Source organism: Elephantulus edwardii, unplaced genomic scaffold, assembly GCF_000299155.1.
Source record: "Elephantulus edwardii isolate Elephantulus edwardi_28Jun2011 unplaced genomic scaffold, EleEdw1.0 scaffold00327, whole genome shotgun sequence".
In the NCBI taxonomy this organism is placed as follows: Eukaryota; Metazoa; Chordata; class Mammalia; order Macroscelidea; family Macroscelididae; genus Elephantulus; species Elephantulus edwardii.
In genome coordinates this window covers 764,857-779,321 of record NW_006400077.1, presented here as the reverse complement: position 1 = coordinate 779,321, position 14,465 = coordinate 764,857, and positions in this window count along the sequence as shown.

The window sequence follows — 14,465 nt, the reverse complement described above, 5'->3', positions numbered from 1 at the left end:
GATCCCTATTTGTTTTCATTCCATAAAAAGGTGACCCAACAGAGTGTGGAAAGTATCTCATAATATCATTAATAAAACATGCAAGCAAGATTCTGACGAAAATTATCCAAATATGACTGGAACAACTCATCATCAGAGAACTACCAGATGTGCGGGCTGGGTTTAGAAGAGGCCATGACAACAGGGAGATTATAGCCAATGTTAGATGGATCTCAGCTGAAAGCAGAGCGTACCAGAGAAATATCTATCTTTGTTTCCTTGACTATACAATGTCATTTGACTGTGTGGATCACCACAAACTGTAGCTGACTTTCAGAAGAATGGGAATCCTCGAAAATTTCGTTGTAATTATGTGAAACCTTTACTTGGACCAGTAAACAGTCATCAGAACATAGCAAGGAAATACTGTATGGCTCAAAAATCAGGAAAGGTGTATGTATGCCCTGAATGTGTCTTATCTCCATACATTTTCAATCTCTGTGCCAAACAGATCATCCTGGAGGCTGGGCTCTATGAGGCAAAATATGGCATCAGGTTTGGAAGAAGGCTCAACAACCTGCATTATGCAAATGACACAATATTGCTTGCTTGAACTGAGGAGGGCCTGAGCCATTTGCTCCAGAAGATCAAGGACTTAAGCCTTCAATATGGATTGAAGCTCAACATCAAGAAAACAAAGATTCTCACCACTGGATGAATTGGCAACATCATAATATACACTGAAGAGACAGAGATTGTTAAGAGTTTTGGCTTACTTGGCTCCACAAACAACACTCTTGGTGCCAGCTTCAGGAAATAAAAAGATTTGGGAACATCTGCTGTCAAAGACCTCTCCAGAATACTAAAGAGCAATGATATCACTCTATGGACTAAAGTGTGATGGGTCCAGGTTGCAGTGTTCACAACTACTTGATTTGCTACAGAAAGCTGGACAATATCTAAGGATAATAGAAGAAAAATTGATGCCTTTGAGTTGTGATGTTGGAGAAGTGTCTTGAACAAGTCATGGACCACAAAGAAAACAGGTCCAGAGAGGGAGAAATCAAGTTTCTCCTTGAAGGCTCAGATTTTGAAGCTCCATCTTATATACTTTGGACATGTGGCCAGGAGGGACAAATCCTTGGAGAAGGACATAATACTCTGAAGGGTGGAGGGACAGAGCAGGAGAGGAAGACCCCAGATGAAACAGATTGATACAGTAATTAGGACAATGGTAGTAGGTTTGTTGGAGTCAGTGATACTGGTTTAAGACAAGACAGGTTTCAGAGCTATTTTATATAGGGTCACTATGAGTCACAGACTATTCAATAACACATAATGGCAACAACATGTGACTTAATAGTACTTCATTATATGTATGTATTATACTTTCTTTATCCATTCTTCTGCTGGTAGATACTGGGGGTTTTTACAACTTCTATCTATTGTGATTAGTGATACAATAAACACTCATATACACATATTTGTTTATGTAACTCTTTTAAGACCCTAGGAGTGGAATTGTTTGGTCATGATGTTGTTGCTATTGATATGTGCTACTGAGTTGCTTGTGAATAGTGACCCTATGCATATAGCTCTGAACCCTGTTTTATCCTGGGCCAATCTAATCTCACTGTCTCTGACACATCTACCCTCATTACCCCAGTTATTGTGTCAATCCATCTCATCCGGGATCTTCCTTTCCTGTGTAATTTCTTGACCCTTCCAATCATGATGTCCTTCTGTAAAGACTTCTCCTCCTCCCCCTTCACATAACTACATTCCAAAAATATATAAAACCTTGAGAAGAATGGGGATCCAAGAACACTTGATTTTGTTCATATGAAACCTGTAATTGAACTGGGAAACAATCCTTAGAACAGAGCAAAGGAACACTGCATGGTTCAAAATGAGAAAATGAGCGAATCTGGAACTCTTCTTGTCTCCATATCTTTTAAATCTGTATGTGGAACAGGATAGGAGGAAGACTCATCAACAATCTGCGTTATGCAGGTGATGATAAACACCTTGCTTGCTGAAATTAAAGAGAACCTGAAGTGTTTGCTGAAGAAGATGTAGTTTTCAATATGGATTGAAGTTCAAAATCAAGAAGACAAAGATTTTCACTATTGGGCCAATCGACAGCACCACAATAATTGGAGAAGAGATTGAAGTTGTTAACAATTTCAACTTGATAAACTCCACAACCTTCAAATTCTCTTGACACCAGAAGTCAGGAAATTAAAAGATAAATTGCATTGGGTAAATATGCTGTCAGAAACCTCATCAAAGTACTAAAGAGCAAAGATGTCAGTCTAGAAGACTAAGGGGTGCCTGGTCAAAGTCATGGTCTTCATACTTACTTCACAATTACATCAGAGAGCTAGACAATGACTAAGGATGATAGAAAAAGAACCAATGCCTTTGAACTGTGGTGCTAGAGAATAGTATTTAACATATTATGTACTGTCAAGAGAAGAAATAGATCTCTCTTGGAGAAAGTACAACCAAGTTTCTCCTTGGATGTAAGGATTTTGCAGCTGTTTCACATACTTTGGGCACATGACCAGGTGGGACCAGTCCTCAGAAAAGGACATCATGATAGGAAGGGTGGAGAGACAGTGCAGGAGAAGATCTTGGATGAGATGGGTAGACACCATATGTGCATTAATGGGGGTAGATGTCACACAGTCAATTAGATTGGCTTAGGATACTGCAGGATTCAGAGCTATTGTATATAGGATTGCTATGAGTTGCAGGTGACCCAGTGACACAAAGCAAGAGCAATGACATCAAACTCTTATGTTCTTTTTCATGTTTTTACATTCTAAAATTGAGGAAGGCCCTATGATCATTTGCTTTTAAGTTAATAAGCAAAGTATAAGACTTTACAGGTACTCTACAGATACTATTTTTAATAAAAATTTAATCTTTTGTTTATGAAGAGCATTTTTTGAATGAAAAATATTTTTTAATATTGTATTAAGCTGGTATTATATGGAATATTGAGCGTTTGGGCACTCCTTTAGATTTTTACATTCAAAGGAAGTTTCTCCCTCTTTTCACCTTAGTCAACTCTGAGATCTTTATGTCCATTGCTGAAAGAGAGTAAATTTCTTAGCACACATGATTATACTAAATGTTAAGCTAGATTAAATATATAATAATATGAAATTGCTTTATTATTTTTGGGAAACATGTAATCAACATCTCTTTTTTATTAGAGTACTTTTATCAAAATAATCTTGTGTGCTTATTTTCAGCAGAAAGGTCTTGAAGTGATCTTCAATTCTGCTTTGTACTTAATTGTTCTTGCATTCTAGCATGTCTTTTTCAAAACTGTCAGTTTGGAATACATGTCCAAAAATAGGCCTTATCAGTGCTTCTTCTTGTGGTTGATTGTCTTTGAGTCGAGCATGACCCATAGTAACCCTATGAAGAAAAGGCCTGAAGCCACTCTGAAACTATCAACATTTATCAAAGTTCATAGAGTTTCCAGAGGCATGTTGTTTAGGAAGTGGATAATACTCCTGCTGGTTATATTGCATTTTTTTATGACTGCCAAGTATATTTCACATGTTCTGAAAAATTACTCGATTCAGAGTGACCGTCTCTTAAATAATGTATACTACATTTTCTTTTCAAAGTTATTTCACAGAATATATAATTCCTTTTATTTAATATTATTATTTACAAATTATGAGCCAATTTCAAAGAATTGAAAATTTTTCTATTTCAACCGCTTGTAGCACACAATATTCAGAAGAAGCTGTTTCTTTTGCTGTCTGGATATTCACAATTTGTAATTCTTACTAGGTGAATTCTATTTTAGAATGATTGATTCCTTTTTTTTATTTCAATTGTTACTTCACAACCTATCAGATAATTTCTAAAATGTTGTTCATTCCAGAAATCATTCACATTTCTAAAATATATGTTGTTATTGTTAAGTGCCATCAAGTCACAGGCGACTTCATAGCGACCCTATGAATGAAAGACCTGAATGCTTGTATAACTTTCATCTTTTCTCCAGAATCATAGAGTTTTTGGAGCCAAGCTATTTCATAAGTGGATGCCACTCCCGCTTCCAAGCTTGTTTTAATTGGGGAGCTCCATAAAACACTGTCCATCATGGGTAACCATCACAGTATTATATAAACACATTTCCAATAATGCCACAATATATGTACTGATGCTTTTCCCCAGAGAAGTGAGCACTAAACCAGACTTTTTATACTTAAAAATCTAAAAGAGTGAACTTGATCTTAACATATTAGAAGCTATTTTAAGTTAACTTTAAGATTTCATCATTAATTACTTTATAGACATATTTTTCCTTAGCATAGTATCTACCATGCTGGTACTCATAAATAAGATGAACACAATCTGGTATGTGTGTGTGATTGAAATTATATTAACTAGTACAATTTCTTCGAATTTAAAGTGACATTTCCTTTCCTTTCTTTATAGTTTTATTGATATTATTTTCTTTCCAGTGTATTGTACTTATAAGAGAGATTTAAGTTAATCATTGATTTAGAGTTAACTTTTTCCTCCAGTCTTGAAGAAAGATAAATGAGCTTTTTTCCCCCAACTAGATTTTTTCTCCCCTCCATATGCTCATTGCTCTTCCTTTAAGAAGCACAAAAACAATTTACTTCTGGAGCTACATACCTGCCATCGTGTTATTGATGGTTTTTTTATTTTGAGGAATTTGGATGTACAGCCACATTTCTTCCCACTGGGAAACACTCAAATTTAATAGCATTACATTTTGGTAGGTGAGAGACAAAGAAGATAAGGTAGAAGGAAAAGGAAGATAAATGAGATAAATTTCACTTTGAGGCTCCAGGGTAAAACCGAGGATCAGAAAAAACAGGACTATCAAAAAACTAGAATGACATAACTTTTGCAACAATGAGCTTAATGCAGAGTAGTGGTTATGTGTCTTAGATGATTAGTTATAATTTTATTCTCATTCTGAGTAGAAGTTGACCCGATGGCACCTGATAACATCACTATGAATTAAAGCTGACTTGATAACACATAACAACAAGAAGAAGACACATTGTACTTTTCCCCACTAAACATTCATAGATCACTTTCATATTTAACTTTTTTTCAAGCACAGATACACACAAGTACATACACACTTTAAACTTCTTTGGCAATGGAAGAAGTGAAATGACTCTACTATAGTTATAAAATAAATAATGCATCAATTTACTCACAATAAACTATTTCCAGATAATTTTTAAAGGGCTATATTCAACAAATTAAAAAAATTATAAAGATCCTTAAACACTTGCATGGCATTGCAAGGAGCTAAGATTAGAAACGTACTAAAAATGATAAATGGAATAATCTTGCTTTTCTCAGTTTTTCTGTGTGGATTCATTTATAGTTTATGTTTAACATGATTTTGACTGCATTACATTTCCAGGTACAATGATGTGCTCCATTAATTTCAAATTTTAATTTATGATTTGTAAAGCAATAAAATACACATATCATTTTTTTCCTACCGTAGATACAAAGTCTGTTAAACTATAGAGGTGGATTAAGAATGATATTTAATAAAATGATGAGATGTCAATAGATGTTCCCAATCAAAATGTATTTCATTGTTTATGTAGTCTAAATCCTTTTATTCCATATTGGAAAAGCAATTCCTATGATTCCTATGGATATTAAGTGATCAGTCCCATTCCATATTAACACTGTTTGATAACTAAACCAAAGCATGGTAAATCTGATATATATTTCAGTTCTGTATAATATGTGTTATATGTTTCCAATAATATATACATGTGTACTATTGTTATTGTGTGCTATCAAGTCAATTCTAACACATAGCTACCCAATATAGCAAAGCAGAGTTGTATGTATATTTAAATTTTAATTTGTAAGTGGCTATTAATGTAAATTTGAAAGAATACAATAATTCTAGAAAAGTAAGAAATTTCTTAAACAAGAGGAAAAGCTAAAAATAGATGACGCACAAAACTCAATTGCATCCTTTCTTAGTTGCCAGTGAGAATTTTCTGTAGTTACAGAAAGAATATTAGACTATATTTAAGCAGCATAATTATTTTTCTAAGATGTTGCCTTGGCTTCCAAGATAAATCTAAGCACTGCTCTCCCAGCGATTCTCACCAGGAGTCAAAAGACTCTTATCTGTCATAGTGTACTTTCACAGTGCAACAACCAGCTGAGAAATCATGGCAAGAGGAAGACAGGATTGTTCTTGCTGTTATTAAGTTCTGACAAATAGAGTAGGACTCATAGTGACTCTATGAACAGCCAATATGTATCCTGTCCTATCCTGTGCCATCCTTATCATCTCTGATACACCACAGCCAATTGCTGAAGTCACCACCAGGTCTATCTATCTCCTTGGGGATCTTTTTCTCCCTCATGACCCTCTATCTTTCCAAAAATGAAGTTCCTTTCGGAGGAACAGGCTTGCCTGGCTACATGTCCAAAGGCTGAAAGATGAAGCTTTGCCATATTTGCCTCTGGAAGCACTCTAGCTGCACTTTTTCTAAGACTTATCTATTTGCTGTTCTGATAGTCCATTGAGTGGGTACTCAGTACTCTTATCCATGACCAAAACTCAAAGGCATCAATTCTTCTTCTGTCATCCTTATTCATTGTCCAGCTCTTTTATATGTGGTAGGTCATTGAGAAAATTATGATCTGAATCAAGTATACATTAGTCTTCAAACCAACCTCATAGTTCTTCAGCATTTTTGAGAGGTCCCTGACAGTGGAATGACCCAATCTGATACATCTGATTTCTTGACTGCTGGTACAAGGTTGTTAATCATTGATCCAAGTAAAATGAAATAATTGATAGCTTTGATCCTTTCCCTCTATATCACAATGTTGACTTTTGATCCAGTGGTGAGAACTTTTGCTTTTTGTTGTGATATAAATCCATACCAAAGACTGTAGTTCTTGATCTTCTGTAGCAAGTATTTTATATCCTGTTACTTTCAAGCAAAAGTTGCATCATCTGTATAATGCAGGTTGTTGGTGAGTCTTCCTCCAATTTTGATTCTTCTTCATAGTGTCCATCTTTATGAATTGTTTGCTCAGCATATAGATAGAGTAGGAATGAAGAAAGGATAAAACTCTGATACACACTCTACCCAGTTTTAATACACGCAGTATTCCCGTTTAGTTTGGACAGCAGCTCTTTGGTCTAGGTATAGATTCTATATGAGCACAATTAAGTCAGTTTTCTAGGATTTTCAACCTTATCAATTTTAGTCATAATTTATGATGATTCACACTGTCAAATGCATTTGAATAGCAAATAAAACACAAATAGACATTATTCTAATACTCTCTGCTTTTATCCAGGATCCATCTGACATCAACAATAATATCTCTGGTGGCACAGCATCTTATAAAATAATTTTGAACTTCTGGTAGTTCACCAATTCTATCCAATTTTTAATGATCTTTAAGAATATTTTGCTTGCATGAAATATTAATGATATTGTTCAATAATTTCCGCATTCTATTGGATCACCGTTCTCAGGAATGGGGTCAAATATAGTTATCTTAAAGTCAGTTGGCCAGGTTGCTGTCATCTAAATTTCCTGATTAGCCTTGTTGTTGTTATGTGCAGCCCTAAACTCTGTTCTGTCCTGTGCCAATCGCACTATCTCTGACACTCCCATCCCCATTACCCCAGTCATTGAATCAATCCACCTCATGGAGGGGCTTGTCTCCTGAGCTGTCCCTCCACCCTCCCAAGCATGATGTCCTTCTCCAAGGACTGGTCTCTCCGTGCAACATGTCTAAAGGATGTTAGGTAGAGCCTCAGAATCCTTGCCTCCAAGGAGCCACCTGGTTTAAACCTTTCCAGGATGAATCTGTTTGTTTTCCTAGCAGTCTATGGTACTCTCAACGCTCTTCTCTAGCACCACAGCTCAAAGGTATCAATTCTCCTGCTATCCTCCTTGGTCATTGTCCAACTCTTTGATGGATAACAAGTGATAACAAAGACCATGGCCTGTATCAGATACACCTCAGTCTCCAGAGAGATACCATTGCTCTTCAGTACTTTGGATGTGTCCCTAACAGCAGACTTTCCCATGGCAATACGCCTTTTAATTTCCTGGCTACTGGTGCCAAGCTTAACAACAATAACATTAACAGAGAGAGAGAGAGAGATCAGCTGACCCAGTGGACAGAAAGCCATGCTACCAAGCCAAAGGTGGGTGACTTTTAATCAGCGGCCCTCGGGCCTGTCTTTCAGTGTTTTTGTTCAAACATTCCTCTAAGTTGTATAGCTCTCGTGTACAAATTGCCATACAGCGCTCACTTGTGGTTGCTGTGAGGCTGAACACTGTGACACTGATGTGTCAAATGCATTAATGGCTGGTTACCCAATGCGGACAAAGAGTGGGGTGGAGCTCCCAGGTGAAAACAAGCGTGGAAGGAGGAGTGGCATCCACGTCTGTTAAAGCTTCCCTCCGGAAACCCTATGAACCTGGAGAGAGGAAGAAAGGCATCCAAGGGTCAAGGACTCACCTTCACAGGGTTGCTATGGGTCTCCTACAACTCAACGGCACTTAACAACAACAACAACTGGTGCCAAGAGTGTTGACTGTGGAGCCAAGCAAACTAAAGCTGTGAACAATCTCAATCTCTTCACCATGCATCCTGATCCTGCCAATTGGTCCAGTGGTGAGAATATTTGTCTTCTTGACATTGAGCCTCAATCCATACTGAAGGTTGCAGTCCTCGACCCTCAGCAGCAAGCACTTCAGGTCCTCCTCAGTTTCAGCAAGCAGGGTTGTGTCATCTGCATAACACAGATTGTTGATAGATCTTCCACCAATCTTGACCCCCACATTTCTCCTTTTAGAGCCCAGCCTCCCGGATAATCTGTTCTGCATACAGGTTGAAAAGGTATGGAGACAGGACACTTCCCTGGCATATGCCCTTCCCAAGTAAATAAAGATGTGATGTGACAATGAAAAACTTAGCTGCTGTCCTAAACATCAAGAGTTTTAATGTACCCAGTGGCTCAGAAGGAGAAAGAGCAGACAATTTGCTTTTATAAAGACTGTTGTCATTGTTGTTGTTAGGTGCTGACAGGCCATGTATGACTTATAGGGACCCTATAAAACAGTTGCTCTGAACCTGACCCTATTCTGCGCCATCTTCGTTTTCTCTGCCACATGAGAACCCATTGCTGAAATCAATGTGTTAATCTTCAGTGGGAGTCTTCCTCTCCTTCACCAACCCTCCATCCTTTCAAGCATGCCGACCCTTTTCAAGGAACAGTCTTGCCTAGTTACAAACCAAAAGTATTAAAGATGAAGCTTTGCTGTCTTTGTCTTCAAGCAGCACTCTGGCTGAATTTTTTTCCCAAAACATAGTATGAGTTATTCAGTATTCTTCTCCAGCACCACAGCTTAAGGGCGTAAATTCTTCTGCTTTCATTTTGTAGTCTAGAAAATGCTATGGAGACGTTCTACTCTTTTATGTAGTCTTTGAATTGACTCAGACTAATCCAGCATATACTTTAAACAAAGCTTTATTTTGATTACTAACTTCACTCATGTTAATTAAGAAATCAGATGGCATCATAAGAAGTGCTAAAAATTGCCCTGGAAGGAAAATAAGCCCAAAAAAGAGAAGGAATACTGAGGTAAGAAAGCTGAGTAGAAAATTTCAAAGAATAACTGTAGAAGACCAACAAAATATTATAATGAAATGTGCAGGGAGTTGGACTTAGAAAATTAAAAGGGAAAAACATGCTCAGTAAAGTGGGAAGAACTAAAGAGTATGTTCAACCCAGAATTTAAAATTTCAATGAAAGATAGTATGGCCAAAACATGAATTATGAAGGAAGCATCAAAGAAGATGGAATGTGTAAACAGTTATTGCACCAAAAGGAACTACTTGACATTGGACCATTTTAGGAAATGGCATACCAGCATATAATCAAGAGTCAGTAGTATTTAAAGAATAAATCTAAGCTTCTTTGAAGGCATTGAGCAGAGGAGGTTCCAGAAATTTATATGATATGTTTTAGAACACAGGTGTAACTTTGAATGGGCTATGCAGATTCAGCCAACAAATATGAAAGACAGCTGCCTGGTTAATTGACTGGAAGATATTTATATCTGTCCTCATTAAAAAAACAACTGGAAGATATTTATATCTGTCCTCATTAAAAAAACAAAACAAAAACAAAAACAAAAATGGTGACCCAATACAAAGTGGAAATTCCTGGACAGTTTCATTAATATCACATGCAAGTAATAAATCTTTCTTAAGATTATTAAAAATGGCTTGCTATGAATTCAAACTGAACTAAGAAGAGACAATGGCACAAGAAGTATCATTACTGATGTTAGGTGAGTCTTTATTAAAACCAAAGAATACCCAGAATATGTTTGTTTGTATTTATTGATAATGTCAAGGCAGTTGACCATTTGGATAATAAATGATTATGGATGACATTGAGAAGAATGATAGTCCTCTAATACTTAGTAATTTTCATGTAAACCTATACAGACACCAAAAAGCTGTTAGTAGAAGAGAACAAATGAACACTGTACTGCTTAATATCAGTGAAGGGGTACCTCAGGACTTTATCTTACCTCAATAGCTTTACAATCTATATGCTGAGCAAACTATTTGAGAAGATGGATCATATTAAGTGGAATATGGCATTAAGATTGTGGAAAAGCTCATCAACAACCTGCTTTATGCAAACGACATAATCTTGCTTGCAGAAAGTGAAGAAAACTTGAAGCACTAACTTCAGAAGGTCAAAGGCTACAATCTTTAATATGGGTTACATGTCAATGTCAAGGAAAAAAAATCCTCACCACTGGACACAGAGAGATAACAATGACAGATGGAGAAGAGATTGAACTGGTCAATGATTTTATTTTATTTGGATCTACAATCAACACCCAGGGTAGAGCAATTAAGAAATAAAAAGATATATTGTAATGGGGAAATCTGCTAAAATAGTTATACCTAAATTTCTAAATGGCAAGGATATCACCTTAGTCTTCAGACTAAGTTGAGCCTGATCTAAGCCATGGTATTTTCAATTGCTTTCTATGCATCTGAAAGTTGGATAATGAATAAAGAGGGCAATGAATAACAATATTATAAAAACAATTGGCTCCTTTGAATTCTGTTTGAAAAGAGTATTGAATATTTCATAAATTTCTAAAATAGCGAATAACATTGCCACGAAGGAAGCACAGCCAGAGCGATCTTTAAAGACATAGATGGTGAAACTTTGTCGTAGTTATTTGGGGCATGTTTTCAGGAGGAACCAATCCTTGGAGAAAGATATCATCCTAAGAAAGGTACAGGTAGTGAGAGAGTAGAAGATCCTCAGTGAGGAGGATTAACACAATGCCTGTCACAGTGGGTGTGGACAGGACAGAGATCATGAATAGAATATAGCATAGAGAAAAATTCAGATTGATTACCAGGTCTCCATGAGCCTGGCTCAACTTCACATCACTTAAAAACAACAACAGCAACAACCACTATTGTGGTGGTGTCTATTTCTTAGCTCTGTCAATGTTTGCTTTGTGTATTTTGCACCTCCACATTAGGTGTCCAGTTATTTATTATGATTTTATCCTCTTGTTCTTTTGACATCTTAAACATTGTATAGTGTCTCCTTGTCCTTTATGATGGTTTTAACCCATAAGCCAATTTTTCATCTTTATAGAACTGAGCAAGGAGGGGGTCCTTCAGGGATGTATTCTGTCTCCATACCTTTTCACTCTGTATGCAGAACAGATCATCCAAGACATTGGGCTGTATGAGGAGGAATGCGGCATCAGGATTGGTGGAAGAGTCATCAACAACCTGCATTATGCAGATGGCACAACCCTGCTTGCTGAAACTGAGGAGGACCTGAAAGGCTTGCTGCAGAAGGCCAAGGACTGCAGTCTTCAATATGAATTGAAGTTCAACATCAAGAAAACAAAGATTCTCGCCACTGGGCCAACTGGCAGCATCAGTATGGATGGTGAAGAGATTGAGATTGTTAACAGTTTTAGTTTACTTGGCTCCACAGTCAACACTCTTGGTAACAGCAGCCTGGAAATTAAGAGATGAATTTGCATTGGGAAAGTCAGCTGTGAGGGACCTCTCCAGAGAACTGAAGAACAACAACATTAGGTTGGAGACTAAGGTGCGCCTGGTCCAGTGAATAGGGATGATAGAAGGAGAACTGATGCCTTTGAGTTGTGGTGCTAGAGAAGAGTGTTGAATATACCATGGACTTCTAGGAGAACAAACAGTTTTGTCCTAGAGAAGGAGAAGCCAGAATGCTCCTTGAAGTCAAGGATTCTGAAGCTTCCTCTGACATACTTTGGGCATACTGCAAGGAGGGTCTGGTCCTTGGAGAGTGACATCATTTTTGGCAGAGTAGAGGGGTGACTCAGGAGAGGAAGACCTTCGATTAGATCGATCAATTCTGTGATTGGGAATGAGTGTGAATTTGAGATGGCTAGGTTGGCACAGGATAGAATAGTGTTTAGGGTTCTTGTACATAGGCTAGCTATGAGTCGCAAGTGACTCGATGGCACATAACAACAACAATAACAACAATTGGTCAGTTATTAAACTTTATTGAAGTTTAATATTGCTTCTGCTTTTTTTCTGGTTGCGATTTTCTTGGTATTTTTTTTTTCTTTTCTGCCCTTTGAGTTTTAGTCTATCTTTGCTTTTCAGATTTGTTTCCTGTAAGTTTGGTTTTTTTTTTAAATCTAATTTTCTGCTCTTTTTCTCTTTTCATTGGTGAATTTAAACTATTCACAGTGTAATTATTGAGAAAAAAGGTTTTATTACTATCATTTTGTTGGGTTACTTTTGTATTGTTGCTAGATTTTTTTATTTATTTATTTTTTTCCCCCACAAACTCCCTTAATTTCTGTTTTTTATGAGAATATCTTGATCTCTCCATCATATTTGATGGACTTTTGACTTGGTACAGGATTTTTTGGTTAGGATTTTTTTCCCTCCAAATTGCTATGGGCAATCAGTTGAAAGGTAGATTGTAGATCAATCTATGATCTACAAAGACTCTATAGGCTTCTGGTTAAAATCTCAGATTTTATGCTTAATTTTAATCTTGCATCTGACTTAGCATTTGGTTTTTAGTCCACAACCTGCTTTGTAGACTATGCACCTTGAATTTGTCAACATCAGAATCCAGTAGCCTCTACTTGAGTTAGCCCTTGCAGCTACAAGAGTCAGAAAAAGCCTTTAATATGACCCATTTCCTTGAGATAAAGTTCTATCTCTCTCTCGCTCCCCTTCTCTCTCTCTCTATGTGCATAGGTTTCATTAGTTTTGCTTCCATAGAGAACTAAGCCAAAGGAAACTTATTTATCTCTAACATGACAAGAAATTCATTACCCAGGGAATGTTGTGAATGAGAAAATGGTATCATGAAGAATATCTGTTATCGTTAAGTGAACAGGTACGATTAGAGAATGCTGAAAGCATAAAAAGTTATGTTCTAAGCAAAAGTAAAAATAATAATTCTTTTCAGTTTAATTGTGTCATTTAAAGAATAATACATTTGGAATTTGCTGGAAGGTGCTAAGAAGCAGAAAAAGTAAGAACCTGATAAGGAAGGAAAATGTGAAAATTATGCAAAACTCTTAATGGATTTAACGAAGTAGTTAACTTTATCAGAAGTGGTTAACTTTATCAACTACTGGGTTTTATAAAGATAATTGCTAATTTAGTTTGGAGGATAGATCAGCAGTGGTAAGTCTTGAATAATGTAGCAATTAATTGATAAAAACATATATTTATCTATCAATATTATAAATTTGGAGAAAGTATTGGCTTTAAACATTTTCTGCAGGTATTATAGACTGTTCAAGATTTACCAGATGTTGATAGGGAGAGAACAGGTACTTCTGACACAAATTGTTGTTGCCCTCAAGTGTGATCAAGTCATTGATGACTCATAGCAACCCTATAAATTAAAGACCTGAACAATTGTATAACTTCCATCATTTCTCCAAGTTCATAGATCTGACAGAAATTATTAAATTATCTCTTAAAATTGGAAAACATCTCTTTCGCACACATTTTCTTTCTCTCTCCCTGTTTTTTTTTCTCTCTATCCCTCATTCCCAGTGAGTCGGTTCTGACTTCTATCTGACCCTGCAGTAGATTTCTAAGGCAGAATATCTAAAGAAAGGAGACTGCTCATCTTTCTCCAATTGAAAGCTGATGGATTTGAACAGCAGGAGAAGCTGAACCTTTGGGTTAGCAGTGCCAGTTGTCTACAAACCACTCCACCAGATCGCTTTCTGCTACTTTTAGATAAATTTTTTGAAGCAAGAGTGGCATCCACTTCCTAAACAACATGCCTCCAGAAACTCCATGAACTTTGATAAATGTTGATTGTTATAGAAAGGCTTCAGGCCTTTTGTTTATAGGGTTGCTATGATTGGTGC